The 16,510-nt window shown below is 45.9% G+C and overlaps 2 pseudogenes; both read left to right on the plus strand.

The window, feature by feature from the left end:
- Nucleotides 1-1,698: 1,698 nt before the first annotated feature.
- Nucleotides 1,699-8,202, plus strand: LOC125545156 (annotated as a pseudogene).
- LOC125532667 lies at nt 8,176-8,684 on the plus strand (annotated as a pseudogene).
- Nucleotides 8,685-16,510: the final 7,826 nt, after the last annotated feature.

The raw sequence follows: 16,510 nt of genomic DNA on the forward strand, positions 1-16,510 counted from the left end.
TTCAGTAATACATTAACTGTAAAGGAGGTTTACTTTAACACAAGGACATGCTTTTAAAAATTATTACATCTAAAAACTATTACCGCCACTTCCTACTATGTCCAAGTTCCGGTCCTTCCCGATTTCTTCGCACCAAGTAAATCGATCTGTTATACACTTTGGTCCTCAGCAGTAAATGGAGTTTCTTCCTTGCCACAAATGGTGTGGTTTGCAATCCAAAAAATGAACCAAAAATCCACCTGAATAGCTTATTATGGAAGAATACAGATCTTGGTATTTTCATTAAAGTAATACCAAAATGGCAGCAAAGGTCAGCATCATGGTGTCGAAAGTTTTTCTTTATAAAGGATACGTACAACAGAAGAATCCAGAGGAGATGACACCCAGCATGCTCCTCTTTCTGAAGCAAACTTCTTGTCTATGTACACAATGGTAGCATGGAATGGGCACTGGTAGTGCAATGATTCCAAGGCCTTCTACTGAGCCAGATATTTATGCAGTATGTACAAACCAAAGTATATAATACACGCTAAGCTGGTGGGGCTAAAATTGCATAACTGATCACTACATATAATTGCATAGAAAGTCCATCACAATAGATGTGAAAGCGATACAGGATAGTACTCATCTTTCTCCGCTGGATGCACCATCCGAGTAAAAATAGACACCATTACATTTTCTCTACACATTATGCAATGGAACAGGGGTAATAGAAGGAAGGGTCCCATCAAAACCTTATTAAATTATTGAGTCTAGCATGTTTCTCTCTGTTTTAACACACCATGGAACACATGAATCAATTTATCTTGGGAGAAGGGAGCACTCCTGCAAGGCATAGTATGTATGTATATAAAGAAAACACAGTAAAATTCCAATTGAAGTAGCACCCAGACCTTTTTAGTATTTTACATTTAGGGCAAAATATGGTACAGCTAATATTTGGAATCACATCAACGCAATAAGCTACATAAATAAACATGGATATTTATATCTTTATTGATTAACCTCAAAAATCTGTATGGCATTCAGTGTTTACTAAATAGAACAAAATCTTAAAATGATTTGTATAGTTAGTGATTATCCTCTGTAGAAGTTCTGCAAAATTGTTGTAAATGGCAATCTCACTAAATATAGCAGTATCTTCTGTGTATAAACCTCATGCTCTTAACGGCTTGAACTTTTGCATGATAAAGCACAAATGCTCCAGAAAGATTCACCAATTAGATCTCACTGATCATTTAGAATCATATATCTAGTCTCTCACTTTGCTTGAGTCATGTGGAACACCATGGCTCTCTCTGTTCTCAAACATTAGATCATCGTAATGAAGCAATGGTAACATGCCTGAAACAAAAGATGATGGCCTAGGAACAATCAAATAAGGTTCCCCACACAGTTTAACATCCATACCTATTATACTGAACTTCCTTGATCATTGTGGAAAGCGGTGACCAATGATCTCAAGTACCAATTAATTAATCATATGAATCAATGATCACACACCTGAAACAAAAGGCAAAAATTAGATATTAGCTTGTAATCCGTGAGCGCTCCTATTGGCAGAAAACATGAAGTGCTCCACCTCAAAGCTGACCTTCCATTTCATTTCAGGTACTCAACTAGCAGAGAAAGGTGCACAAAATTCTAATTACAAATGGATTTTTTCAGCTCAATTAAACAACAATCTAGAGCTGAAGTATGTATGCATTGGACCCTAAAGACTTGAAGCCATTGAATAGCTGCTGCGATGCTCAGATTTCTGTTTTTGGTTCTAAGCTTCATAAGAAGATGCGAGACTCTAATATTTTTGTTGTGGGATCTGGTGCTCTTGGATGTGAATTCTTGAAGAACTTTGCTTTAATGGGGCTTTCTTGTGGCCGTAAAGGGAAGCTAACTGTTGAACCGGTATGGGCCCTAGCCCATCAAGATCTGTCTCTTGGGCCCAAGCCCATGAGAGGTGCTGACCTAGAAGAGGAGCCCCTCTTCCCTTCTCCCGTGTGAGCCGCCACATCTGAGACACACACTCACGCAGGAAACAAGACATGAAGCGAGGCTGCTGTCTGAAGGTACCCATCTCCCGATTCGACATGGTATCAGAGCCAGACGATGACGGTGACGGCGTAGTCCCTCGCCGGAGAGGCGGCGGTGGGGCCCAGTGGGGTCAGGCGAGAAAGGAGGCTGCGTGCGTGCGCGAGGCGGTGGGTCTGCTGTGGTGCATGCGGCGGCGGCGTGGCTGGGCTCGAGGAGCTGCGACGCGGCCGGGAAGGTGCTGCTTCCTCTTGTCCTGCTTCGCGTCCCTGGGGTGGCTAGCTGCAAAGGGGGCGGTCGAGGAGGGCTGCTGCGGGCTATGCAGGCGGCTGCGGCAAGAAGAGGAGGAGGAAGAAGGCAGCGGCGGATTTGGGCTGTGTGCGAGTCACGCTGCGGCGGGGAGCTGCTGCTGTTGGTGCTGCTGAACAGAAGAGGAACTGCAGCTGTTGCTGCTGCCTTGTGTTGTTCCTGGAAGCTTGCTGAGCTGCTGGTGCTTGTGCGGCTGGTTCTTGGTGCTGCGGCAGAGGAAGAAAGAAGTGCAGCCTGCTGGACTGCTCGTTCTGGAATAGGAAGAGGCTGGGCTGGACCGCTTGTGTGCTTTACAGAGATTTTTTTTCTCTGTGGACTTGCTGTTGTGAGCTTGGTGTTGTTGTGGTGGTGGTGCTGCTGCTTGGGAAAGAAGACTCTCTGAGGCTGAGTTTTGTTGTTGCTGCTTATCCTGTCAAACGATGGCTGAACCAACTGGTCTTGCCGAGGCTTTGGAGAAGCTCGCTAAGATCCTCGCGGAGTCCAACTCTAGGGCCATCGCTCCTCGACAGGAAGTGGCTCAAAAGCTTGAAATGTCGCCTTGGACATGAAGCTAGAGGGGGCAACAAATTATTTGAGCTGGTCCAGGAGGGCTTTGTGGGCTGTGGAGCAGAAGGAGCTTGATGGATATTTGTTGGGCACCGTTGTAGAACCAGGGGACAAGCGTAGTGCAGAGGGCAAGAGGTGGAAGGTCATCCACTCTGTACTTATGGTGTGGTTGTTGAACTCTGTGATGCCCTCCATTGGACGCTCTGTGGAGGGGCTATCCTCACCTGCTGAGATATGGAAGATTCTGTCCACTCAATACTCTGGCAAGGGCAATGTCATGCTCATTGCTCAGATTGAGGACAAGATTAGGTTGCTGCGCCAAGATGATGGCATGTCAGTGATGACATACGTGGCAGAACTGCAGGCTCTGTGGGCTGACCAGGATAACTGTGATCCCCTGGAACTCTATGACGCGGCTTCAATCGAGTCAGGGCATAAGTGGATGGCACGCAGGCGTGTGCTGAAATTTTTGGCTGGCCTCAAAGGTTGCTTTGATGGCAGGAAGGCTTCCTTGTTGCACCAACCTAGTCTGCCTACCATTCCCGAGGCTATTGCAGCGATGACTCAAGAGGAGGTGCGCCTATCCCTTGAGCATGCAGACGTGAAGGTTGTGCCAGCTTCGACATTTGCAGTCACTGAGCGCATGGAGTGGGGAGATCCCACCAAATGTCATATCTGTGGGGAGGTAGGTCACTGGAAGAGAGAATGTCCAACTCGTGGCAGAGGCAGGGGATATAACAGAGGGGGAACAGGCAGAGGTAGAAGTGCTAGAGGCAGAGGTGGATACTCAGAGACCTCATGGGGCCAGGCTTCTAGAGGCAGAGGTGGCTACTCAGGACACTCAGGGGGTCAGAGGGCTCACATGGCCGTTGCAGGAGACACTGGGACGTCCAAAGGCAAAGATGTAGATGATGTTGTCTATGGAGACTTTGCTCACTGGGCCTCCACTGATGAAGGTAATCTGGAAAGAGCATCTCTTGCTACTAATGAGAGTGCTCCAGAGTGGGTTCTTGACTCTGGAGCATCTAAGCATGTTGCTAGTAACTCCTGTGTGTTCGAGTCTTACACTAAGCATCCTCCCTCTCACACGAGCACTATACAAACGGCTGATGGCACAAAACAACCAGTCATAGGGGTTGGTACAGTCAAGTGTACTCCGACCATTTCCCTATCGTCAGTTTTACATGTGCCAGCCTTTCCTGTCAATTTGGTCTCTTTCAGTGCACTCATTGATCAAATGGACTGTTGTGTGATCCTTGACAAGTTTGGTTGCTTGATTCAGGTGCGACAGACGAGCCAGACGGTTGGGACTGGCACCAGGCGTAGGGGGCTCTGGTACATGGACCAGGAGGTGCAGCCGGACTTGGTGTGTGCTGCAACCATGGAGGATAAGGAGAAGCAGGCGATGATCCATCACTATAGGATGGGGCATGTATCTTTTGATAAGATGAGTAGAATATTTCCGGATGTTATGTGTGGAATAGGCAAAGGCAAGCTGACATGTGATGCTTGTGAATATGCAAAACACACACGGGCCTCATATGTGAGTAAGGGGCTCAGGAGCATATCTCCTTTTATGCTTATTCATTCGGATGTATGGACTAGCCCAGTGGTGTCAATGAATGGGAAGAAGTATTTTGCTACCTTTATTGACTGCTATTCTCGCATGACTTGGATTTACTTGATGCGTCACAAGGATGAGGTGTTTAGCTGTTTTCAGCACTTCCATGCTCTTGTAAAGAACCAGTTTCAGGTACAGGTCAAGGTGCTCAGGACGGACAATGGAACGGAGTATGTGAACAACATTTTTGGGGCTTTCATGGCTGACCATGGGATTCTTCATCAAACTTCATGTCCGGACACCCCCCCTCAGAATGGAGTAGCCGAACGAAAGAATCGTCATGTTCTTGAGGTAGCTCGGTCGTTGATGTTTACCATGAATGTGCCTAAGTTCTTGTGGGATGATGCAGTTATGACAGCCACATACTTGATCAACCGGACACCTTCCAGGATACTTGGCATGAAATCTCCGTCTGAGTTGCTCGTTGGAGATAATAAGTTTGTTGTTCCGCCAAAGTTGTTTGGTAGTACCTGCTTTGTTTGTGATCACCGACCATCTGTTGGCAAGCTTGATCCTCGGGCAATGAAGTGTGTCTTTTTGGGATACTCGTCTAGTCAGCAGGGGTATAAATGTTGGTGTCCCTCTGAAAAACGCAGGTTTGTAAGTATGGACGTTACGTTCAGGGAGTCTGAGCCATTCTATGGTGAGCCGTCTGATCTCAGTCTGCTGTTTGCAGAGCTTGACCACCTACACCCTGTGCATGATGGTCAAGAGGGGGAGAAGGATGTGTCTCATACTCACGGGGATTATGTGGACATTAACGCTGATAATGATGTGCAGGCTCAAGTTCAACCAATAGTGGGTACAATTCCGGTTAGTACCATCACTGATGATGATGTGCAGGCTCATGTCGAGCCAACTGTCGATACACTTAAGATTGGTGCTCTCCAGGTTCCTGTTCGGGATCGATGGCAGACGAATACCCTAGTGTACTCTCGACGGCAACCACAAGTGCAGGGGGAGTAGCAAGGCAGGGAGGCAAGAGTGCAGGGGGAGCATCAAGGCAGTGAGGCAAGAGTGCAGGGGGAGCAGCAAGGCAGTGAGGCAAGCTCATCTGACACAGTGGAGCTGCCCATTGTGTTGCGAAAACCTACACGTGAAGCGGCAAGGAAGGGTGAGGTAGCAAGGAAGGCTCTGCCAAAGGATGATGCTTGTGATGACCTTGATATTGGCAATTTTGTGTCTTACAAGGCTTTGTCACCTTCATATAAGGCGTTTGTTGCCTCTCTGCAAACTGTGTCTATCCCTAAGGATTGGAAGGCTGCAAAGCAAGATCCGAAGTGGCGTGAATCGATGATAGAGGAGTTAGAAGCATTGAAAAAAAACAAGACATGGGTGCTAACCACATTGCCGGCAGGAAAGAAAGCAGTGAGTTGCAAGTGGATTTTTACTGTGAAGCAGAATCCTGAGGGCAAGGTGGAACGGTATAAGGCTAGATTGGTCGCCAGAGGATATAGTCAAACTTATGGAATTGACTATGATGAGACATTTGCTCCAGTTGAAAAGATGAACACAGTACGGGTATTGGTCTCGTGTGTTGCAAACTTTGGGTGGAAATTGCACCAGTTAGATGTCAAGAATGCCTTCTTACATGGTGACTTGAAAGAAGAGGTATACATGGAGATACCACCTGGTTTTGGCACAGAACAGACTATGGGGAAGGTATGCAGGCTGAAGAAATCCTTGTATGGTCTGAAGCAATCGCCGAGGGCATGGTTTGATAGGTTCAGACGAGCTGTTTGGAATATGGGGTATGGCCAATGTAATGGTGATCACACGGTGTTTTATAGACACATTGATAAGAAGATCACCATTGTTGCAGTGTATGTTGATGATATCATCATCACCGGAGATGATGAGGAGGAAATAAAGAGAGTGAAGGGGTGTCTGAGCAAGGAGTTTGAGGTAAAAGACTTGGGAAATCTAAAGTACTTCCTTGGCATAGAAGTGGCTCGGACAGAGAAGGGAATATCTTTGTGCCAACGAAAATACACCTTGGATCTTTTGAGTGACATGGGCATGATGGGATGTCGTGCATCCCCTACTCCGATTGAACAAAATCATCAAATAACAGCACAATCAGGTGAGCTAGTGAATAAGGAAGATTATCAGAAGCTGGTTGGAAGGTTATTGTACTTGTGTCATACCAGGCCTGACATTACGTATGTCGTGGGGGTGGTGAGCAGATACATGCATGAACCAAGGAGTGGGCATCTTAATATTGTTCACAGAATCCTGAGATACTTGAAGGGGACTCCGGGTAAAGGGTTGTGGTTTGCGAAGAGTGGACATCTTGAGGTGGATGGCTATAGTGACTCTGATTGGGCTAGCTGTCAAGATGATAGACGATCAACTTCAGGCTACTGTGTGTTTGTGGGAGGAAATTTGGTGTCATGGAGAAGCAAGAAACAGACTGTTGTGTTATCTCAAGGGTTGTGTGATATGCTCTGGGTGAAGCACCTACTATGCGAGTTAAAACTTTTGAGGAAGGGACCCTTAAGAGTGTGGTGTGACAATCAGTCAGCTATAGCCATTGCTAATAACCCAGTTCAACATGATAGGACGAAGCATGTGGAAATTGATCGCTTCTTCATTAAAGAGAAACTAGATGCTGGGATCATCAGCCTTACTCATGTCAGCTCTGGGCAGCAGTTTGCAGATTGCTTGACAAAGGGACTGGGAACAAAGGACTGTAACTTGGCGTGTGACAAGATGGGGATGATAGATATCTACCACCCATCTTGAGGGGGAGTGTTGAACCGGTATGGGCCCTAGCCCATCAAGATCTGTCTCTTGGGCCCAAGCCCATGAGAGGTGCTGACCTAGAAGAGGAGCCCCTCTTCCCTTCTCCCGTGTGAGCCGCCACATCTGAGACACACACTCACGCAGGAAACAAGACAGGAAGCGAGGCTGCTGTCTGAAGGTACCCATCTCCCGATTCGACACTAACTATAACAGATGATTTTGTCATTGAAAAAAGCAACTTGAGCCGGCAATTCCTGTTTCGTGATTGGAACATTGGACAGGCAAAATCTACAGTATCCGCTACAACTGCTAGTGCTATCAACTCCAGCCTCCATATTGATGCTCTGCAGAATCGTGCCTGTCTAGAGACTGAACTTGTTCTCAATGATGCATTCTTGGAGGGCCTTGATGCTGTGATCAATGCACTTGATAATGTCAATGCTAGGATCTACGTGGACATGGGATGCCTGTACTTCCAGAAACCATTCTTGGAATCTGGAACGCTGGGTCCCAAATGTAATACATAGATGGTGATTCCTCACCTTACTGAAAACTATGGAGCTTCACGAGATCCTCCTGAGAAACAGGCACCAATGTGCACAGTTCATTATTTTCCGCACAATATTGACCATTGTCTAACATGGGCTCGCTCAAAATTTGAGGGTCTGCTAGAGAAAACTCCAAATGAAGTGAACTCATTTATATCTAATCCTACTGAATATGCTGCTGCTATGAGAAAGGCAGGTGATGCTCAAGCCAGGTAATTTTTGGAGCGTGTACGTGAATGCCTGACTGAAGTACTACATTCCCCTTTGAATTCAACAATTTGTTATTGGCTTTCTTCCTCTTTCTTTTCATCTTAGCTATTTGAAGTTAAAATGGTTTCACTTTGATTATATATTGCCAACAAATAGGACAATATCTTTTGTGCTCCAGATGCCATGTAATAACATATGTTTTCTTTTGCCACGTTTGAAGATTACTTCTCTAATCGTGTGAAGCAGCTAACATTCGCATTTCCTGAGGATGCTGCTACTAGCACTGGTGCTTCTTACTGGTCTGCCCCTAAGCGTTTCCCTCACCCGGTGCAATTCTCAGCTGTTGATTCATCTCACATTCAATTTATACTGGCTTCTTCCATACTGAGAGCGGTGTCTTTTGGGATCCCCATACCGGACTGGGTGAATAACATACCGGACTGGGTGTCTTTTGGGATCCCCGTACCGGACTGGCCGATATAGTAAGTAAGGTTGCAGTGCCTGAATTTGAGCCAAAGAGTGGGGTTAAGATTGAAACAGATGAGAAGGCTACTAACCTCTCCAGTGCCTCAGTTGACGATACTGCTGTTATCTAAGACCTTTTAACCAAGCTGGAAGCATGTGCCAAGAAACTACCTTCAGGATTCCAAATGAAGCCTCTTTTTAACTGCTTCTGATGTGTTAGAGTATTCAAGAGGTTGACAAGCTGAAGGCGAAGTTCATTGCAGGAAGAATCATTCCAGCTATTGCAACTACGACGGCCTTGACTATTGTATTTTTTTAGTTTGAAAAATATTCTGTAAAAAAAGATGAAATGGTCACAGGCTTTGTGTGCCTTGAGCTTTAAAAGGTTCTGGCACACAGTTGAAGACTACCGCAATACGTTTCACAGGAAGCATTTTGATGTTGTGGCTTGCGAGGATGACAACGGGAACGACATTTATATATCTCTTATCTCCATTTACTTCCAATAGGCAAGCACCGTCACTATTGTGAGGATAGATGATGAGTGTGCAAAGAATTCCTGTGGAGAGCTGTTTGAAGCACGCCTGGTGATCGCTTATGGTGTTAGCGCCCATCTCCATCGCGTTTTCTGTGGGTCCTTCCGCTCTGTTGTTGAATGCCAACTATTTGCAGGTGTGCGATGCTGTCTGATGTTTTGATGAATGAACCATAGCATGTTATCCACTGGGTAGCATTGGATTGATATTTTTGGGGTTGCTGGATGATGTGTTCATTGAGTCATTGCAATTGTCGTTTACCTAGTACCTCACTGCAACCATCACATTATTCTTCCTCGCAACTCTTTATCCCTGGAGTTGATCTATGAACATATTGTTGTTGTGGTTAAGCAAAACTGTATCTAGCAGTTTTGCATTTGTTTTTCAACTTGGCTGATCCCCTTTTCATTGCTTTGACATAACAGAAATACAAGAGCTAGCCAGTTCCAAGCGAGGTTCAGGAAGCAGGAAAGGGGAAAGAGCTGAGTTCAGCGCACCGCTGGGAAGCCTACTACATGTGCTAATCGAAACACATGCTATGGAGCGAAAACTTAAAGGCGACAAATGCTCCCGTTGGCCGGCACCACCCCTCGGGAGGCGGTAGACCCAGGCGGCGGGGAGGTGCGGCGGTGTTGGTGGTGGCTGGATCCGGACGGAATCGGTTGGATTCAGTGCGGCAGCGGCGGCGACAGGATTTGGCAGCGGGGGGCTGTGGTAAGGAGGCGGTTGGGCGGCGAGGGGTGGATTGGCGTTTTTGGGCAGCAACCTTCCAATATATGCATCCGGTTGTGCCCTGTTTTTGGGCTACCCAAAAATGTTTTTGACCATGTTGAAGTTTTTGGGCAGCTATTGGAGAGGTTTTTTGGCCTCCAAAAGCCGCAAAAGGCAGTGTTGCCCTATTGTTGGAGACGCTCTTATGAGCATGGTTACTATATCCAGTTTTGTATGGCATGCACAATTTTAGATTGTCAATTTGACTATCGAAACACGTCTTGCACGCCATTAAAAATATATCCTTAGACTCGCTGCCGAATGAAGCTTTAAAGTATTTTGTTTTTGTTTTTATAGGATCATTCGACATGAAGGTAAATATGTAGATCAGCATTGCATCGTATGCACTTTTTTTTTCCTACACAGAAAGGTACACTGAAACATTAGTTTTAAAAACGTTGATCCATGCAATGGTCTAGAGGGAGAAATTCATAGAGAAATGGAGTGTACACACACGACTTTCTCCTGCAAAAAAGAAAGGAAGAAAGTAAACAGAAAACAGAAAAAACACACCGTTTTATAAAAAAATCCAAAAAATGACATAAAGCATAGGGGGAAACCTCATTTTTCCCCCCCCCCCCCCTAATAAACGCGTACACACGGTCCCCCTCCCCCCGTTACTTATTCACCAATGACACATCCATCTATTTCCCTTTTAGCCCATGCTTTAAATGCCGCAAGCAAACCCACCCTCGTCCTCGTCGTATCTCAGATCTCGTCCTCACCACATCATATCGTACCCCTCTCACTGCCGCCGCAGCCAGATCTAGAGCGGCTGCAAAAGCGGCGATCGTGGGTGCGACATCCCCCCTGACCATGGTGAACCCGGCGGAGCCGTCGCCTGCGGCTTTCCCATCAGATCTCACCAAGGAAGGTGGCGCTAGGGAGGCGGGTGGCGGGGCCGTGGAGGTAGATCCAACGCCGTCGAGCGCCCATCGAGGGAGGCTGATGTTGCTGCCATCAATGCTCAAGCCCTGGGGGAGCCAACGACGGCTGCGGTGCGTTCCCGTCAACCGCCATGGCGAAACCATCGCCCCGGACACGGGATCCTCCTCGAATCAGCAATATGAGGTCAGCGAGAGGCTACAGCTTGACCTTGGCAAGGTGGCAAAGGCATCGGGCACCGGCAACCCCGTAGTCAACAAGTACCCTGAGGTCACCGAGGCGGTTTCTCCACAACCGTTGAAGGCACGCCCTGGCCGCCCGCGTCGCCTTGCTATGCCATCCCTCGTGGCCACGATCGCCGCGAGTGCGCCGCCACAGGCGTTCGAGCGCAAGCGGCGGTCGATCCGCGCGGATGCGCTCAAGAGGCCACAATTCTCTGTATCACTCTCCGCGGAGGAGATTGAGGAAGACATCTACGGCCTCACCGGTGCACTCCCGCGTAGCCGCCCTCGCGGTCGGCCCCGCAAAGTGCAAAAGCAGATCGACGTGAGTTCCCGTGCCTCCTCTGCTCCCTTCCCCGACCCCCTTACATTCCAGCCCCTGCCGCTCCTCCCTAGGTACCCGTTTTTAATTCCATAAACGCTCCTGTCCCCAGCTGCTATTTCCCGGCGCGCGGTTATCGCAGATCAACATGGAGTCCTACCTGGTGCCGGACAATCGCTGACCCTGTCAACTCAACAAACGCCTCCACCCAACAGTAAGCAAGCAAAGTGAATTCGCAGATCACAATTCACATTCAATTCAGTGCTACCATTGTTAGCTACATAATCCATCGACTGATTGTTCAGATAGAGTCAGAGTTGGTATGTATGGATCCCACCAGGAAACTAGTTGTAAGCATCAAGTGATGACCTGTTAGTGATTTTTAATTTTGAGTTGTACTCAGTGATAGTCATTTCCGTAATTGCACTATTGGTGGTTCGTTACTTTGGTACCATCAGCAATTGAAAGGACGTAATGTGGTGTACTAGTATTTCACTGTCCTCGATGCTCCAGTTAGTATGTTCGTTGATGTCTATCCCCTATTGCAATCTTAATGCTAGTATCCATTCTATTGCAATCTCAGTGCTAGTACCAGCTTCAGTGCAGTTTCTTGCTATTCTTTCTCTAGAAGACGCGACGAGTGCCCAGTACTACTTGGCCGCGTTATAGCTGGTTGGTGCGTGGGCCCGGGATCAAAAGGTTTCAAAAACACTGGCACCGCGTGGCCTTGGCTGTGGGTGTTGCGTAATTTATCGTATGTTTCCTGATTTCTCGTGGGAATGGCGTGCCAGGGAGACCCGAGTGAGATAGTTAAATGACATACATATATTTGAACCCTAGGTGGTCTCTATCGTCGTCTTGGAGCGTCCCAGGGTTTGATGATGCTACACTGTTTTCTGGGTGTGAGTGGGGCTGGTGGATGAGCACCGGCGTTTAATCTCTTGCTGGCAGTAGCCAGGAAAAGGTTAGTGCTGAGCCGCTTATTTGTTAGCATATATTAAACGAATTTGGTTCGTATCAATGGAAAAAAATAAACACCATAGTGTGAAATAGATGGTTTGATTGATTCCTTAGTCCATCAATGATCTTGGCCCTTTGCTCTCCTAGCCATCCGATTTTGCAATGGATTGCCAAGATTGATAGATTATACCGATAACCCTAACAGCTCATCTACCTTAGTTATGGGACGCGACATTGACATGCGTGCATATGTAGCTGACACAAGCTTAAGCTACTCTTTATATTTTTTGAGGGTTATTTATGTGATTCTAATTCATATGGTTTCCTTTCCTATGAATGCCATTTGGATCAAAGGAATGGTGCCACCAAAATTCGTTGGATTAGCCTTCTACTCCATTCGTCCGAAAAAGTTTGTCCCTCAAATTGATGTATCTAGCACTAAGCTTGTCCCAGCTTGTCCCTCAAATGGATGTATCTAGCACTAACTTGGTGTGGTGCTAGATACATCTATTTGAGGGACAAGCTTTTTCAAACGGAGGAAGTATATCTTAATTCCATGTGAATTTGAATATTTGCTCCAATCTATTTTTAACCCTCATCAAGGCGGTTTTTTCTTTGTTCTACTCGAGCGACTGTTCCTAGTTACAGTTTCGTGTCTTTTGTGACAATGCTATGTTTTGCACTTCCAATCCTATCAGATCCCTTTGTTATTCGTATTACTAATACCATTGATTCATCTCAAGTCATGTATTGCCTATTTGAAATGATGTATTTCATAACAAATTTCCATGCAACTCGACCCGAAAGATTCATGGCACATCTCCAACCCAAAATAGGGGGCATAAATTTCAACCGATTTACCTAATGCTCGCAAATGAATCAAACTTCTAATCTTGTCCCTCGAAATCATGGTAGAGAGTAAATTATAGACAATCTATGAGAGGAGGCGATTAATGATCTAGCCATTACATCCGATGTCTTCTCTCTCCTCAGATCTCGCAGTGTTCCCTCTCTCAGCCATCAATGGCCTGCTTTTCCTCAAATTTGGCGAGATTTCACGGCCTCAAATAAGACCTTGCGGGGGCATCTCAGTCCAAAATTGGTGTTTCTGCTGCCCACTATCTTCGGTAAAAAAATGTGCCAACTATTCTGGGGTGGTGGGAGTATAAGTTGCTGATGTGATCCCCTGCTCATTGGGAGATGAAATCTAAGGCATGTTCAGACAACCCAAACTTGTGCAAGACTCCACCATATGATGGTGCGCTACACCTTGGGTGGCCCGTCAGATGGCAAGCTGGACCGAGCATGGCTTTAGGTCGGTAGGATTCTTGTAACCCTAGGCCTCACCCCCCTTTATAAGGTGAGGACAGTGGATAGGTCAAGGAATCAACTTCATAGTCATTGTCTTGGTAGATACTACCTTCATCTGGGTTTATTAGCCCCCTTATATTTTGGATCCAACTTTGACTTTCTATTTGACTAAAAATACAAAGCATATTTTATAAAAAGTATATTGTTAGATTTGTATTTGGAAGAGATTTTTCATGGTATATTTTGTGTGGCATATAAGTTAAACTTTATTAGTTAAAATTCATGTTCAAACTTTGACCCAAAATAAAAGGGAGCCTAATAAACCCGGACAGAGAGAGTACAATGGTTTGCTTGACTGCTCCAATCCATGAGAGGTGGATGAAGGTGAGTTTGACTACATGGGGCGCAAAAGAACTCTCTCCAAGGAAATTGGCAAAATAGTTGCGACAGGTTTGACAAAGGAGGAGCAGACGACATAACCTTGTGCATTTTTGAAGTAGGAGAGAAAAGAAGAGAAATGTCATTTTCCTAATATTCGATGAAATGTTGAATGTCATTTTACTAATGGTCGAATGAGAATGAATGTGAAAATAGGCATTTCTAGTGGTTTTGTCCCGCTTGCAAAAATAACCTTAATACTGCCTATCCTACGTCTATAAACATTTTCTTCCAGGAACCAATGCAAGAGTTGCACCTCTGAGCACATTGAACTCACGCAATGTCAACCCCTCCAGATTTCAGTGCAAAAAAAGCAAATAGAACCTTGACGGGATTCAGAGAAATCAACGGGATTCATGTACCGTCGTACAGGAGGCGCTGGCTTTTGCATTAGAAATTTATAACCATCGTCACCCATTGTACCTGGGATAGCTGCAGCGGCCATTCCGGCCTGGTGCTGAAGCTTCCAAGCAAAGGTAGAAATCTTTTGAGCAACTGGAGGCTTCAACATTAAATCCCAGCTTGGAGCAGACCTATCTGGACTCAAACTAGGACCCCCGACTCCCTGATCAAAGAAGTTGAAATTCAGTGCTAACTTGTAGGCACCACGGACTGAAGAGAACACCAGAATTTTTATCAGGTGACAGGCGAGGAAGTTTTCATCGTGTGTCGAGCGGAAGGCCGAATTTTCATTTTCGCCTCCACATTTGCAGGTACGAAGTACTGCTGCAGCAGGTTGCGCCGGCAAACTCCCATCAGAAGCCACCGGCACCAGCGCCAGCAAAGTCTTCTGGTATCCAATTGTCACTCCAGAGTCCAGACCTGCCTCAAAAAAAATTGTCACTCGAGACCAGCACTTTAGTTCCCGAACCTATCTGTCAGATCAAACCCTTATTTAAAAATTCCAAGCCATATTCAATAGCATGCCATGTCAATGATGCATTGCCAGAGAAAACCATGTCGGAGATGATGACATCGTGGCGTACCTTGCCTTCAGAACCTGCAAGCATAAACTGTCCGGACGTTGTATTAGTTGCCAGGCTTGCCGTGACAAGAGGGCTTTGGTTAAATACCAAGCACCATTCTTGGCAAGATAATCTGTTTTAAAGCGGGGATGTACATAGAGCAGCAGAAGATGCACCACATGTCTTCAGCCCGCTGTGATTCTATTCAGCATCTATTGTTTTAGTAGCCCATTTCGACATTATATGGAGTTATTTGAGGCTCTTCTAAGTTTATACATTTGCTCCTTGTTCTCTCACACAATTGAGTTTGTTGTGGAGTCCTCAACAGGTTAGGTGTTTATGCCACCGCTTGCAAAATCAGCCGATGGCCCAATTCATGTGATCTGTACTTGATTTTCCATTGGAGTTCTCCAACTGGGATCTGGAAGGCTGGCGATGGTGATCATCAAAGGCCTTTGTTTGATGGGTACGTGAAGATCAGATCTGATCTTCAGTCACAGGAACCGAATGTGCTCGGGAGATATGAAGGTAAATCAGTGGAGAATTCAAGAACATTATGATGCTACAGTTATCAGAAACAGGAAAAAATCTGGGGGTTCTTAGGGATTCTTTTCCTTATTGAGGGGCAAACCAATCAGCTTCCACCTTTCCGGATGTATATGATAGCATTATAGCGCTATGTTTCTCCTTGCATTTTTTGGCAAGTGGTTTGTAATTAACCTTCATGATTGCCTTAATGAAATCAGTGGGCACGGCAGAAAAATGTCCTACAGAAGAATATTCAAGGCACTGCCGTACAGGTAACGTTCTGAGGGTATATAGAGCACGCAAGTTATAGTGGAGCACCCATGAAAAGAAACAGTTAACCTCATGAGACACCGAAGCTTCCTGAAAATGATAGATGCAACGCCACATTGAGAGTTTACTTCTCAATTCATCGGTTCGCTGCCAGCGATTGGGGAATCACTCGGTGTCTGAATTCCTATGAGTGAGACGAGGATAAGACAACAGACGTGGCTTCATTCTTCTTCATCGGGAATCAAGATGAAATAAGCACCATATTTTGCTAAGATATCAACTTTGAACCTTTGAATGCATCATCCTTGCAATGTGCGCAATGATCTCCAACTAGGATCTGGAGGGCTGCAGATGGTGGTCTCCGAGGGTTTTGACCAATGGAAGGGGCGGGCTCCCGTTATGTAAAGATCACAGCTAATTTTCAGTCACATGTATAGAATGAGGTCAGGAGAGATAAATTCAGAATAGAATGAGGTTAGGTAAATCAGTTGAGAATTCAGAATATTATGATGCTATCACTCCTGGAAATAAAAAGATAAATAGATCCTGGGGGTTCTTTAGCGATTTCTTTTCGTTACGTGAGGGGCAAATCAATCTGCCTTTACCTTTCTGAATGTTATAGGATAACAGGCTGCTCAGTGTTCACCTTAAATCATGTGTTATATTTCTCCTTGCATTCTGAGCAAGTGGTTCATACTCATTGTTAAAAAAGGCGCGCCTAGGCTCTAGGCGATAGCAAAACGCCTAGCGCATAACTGCGCTTAATCTGCACATAATTGCGCATAAGCATGCGCTTTGATCAGAAAAACGCAAGGCGGTGGCAAAACGCAC

The sequence above is a fragment of the Triticum urartu genome, chromosome 1, assembly GCF_003073215.2.
Source record: "Triticum urartu cultivar G1812 chromosome 1, Tu2.1, whole genome shotgun sequence".
NCBI classification, from domain to species: domain Eukaryota; kingdom Viridiplantae; phylum Streptophyta; class Magnoliopsida; order Poales; family Poaceae; genus Triticum; species Triticum urartu.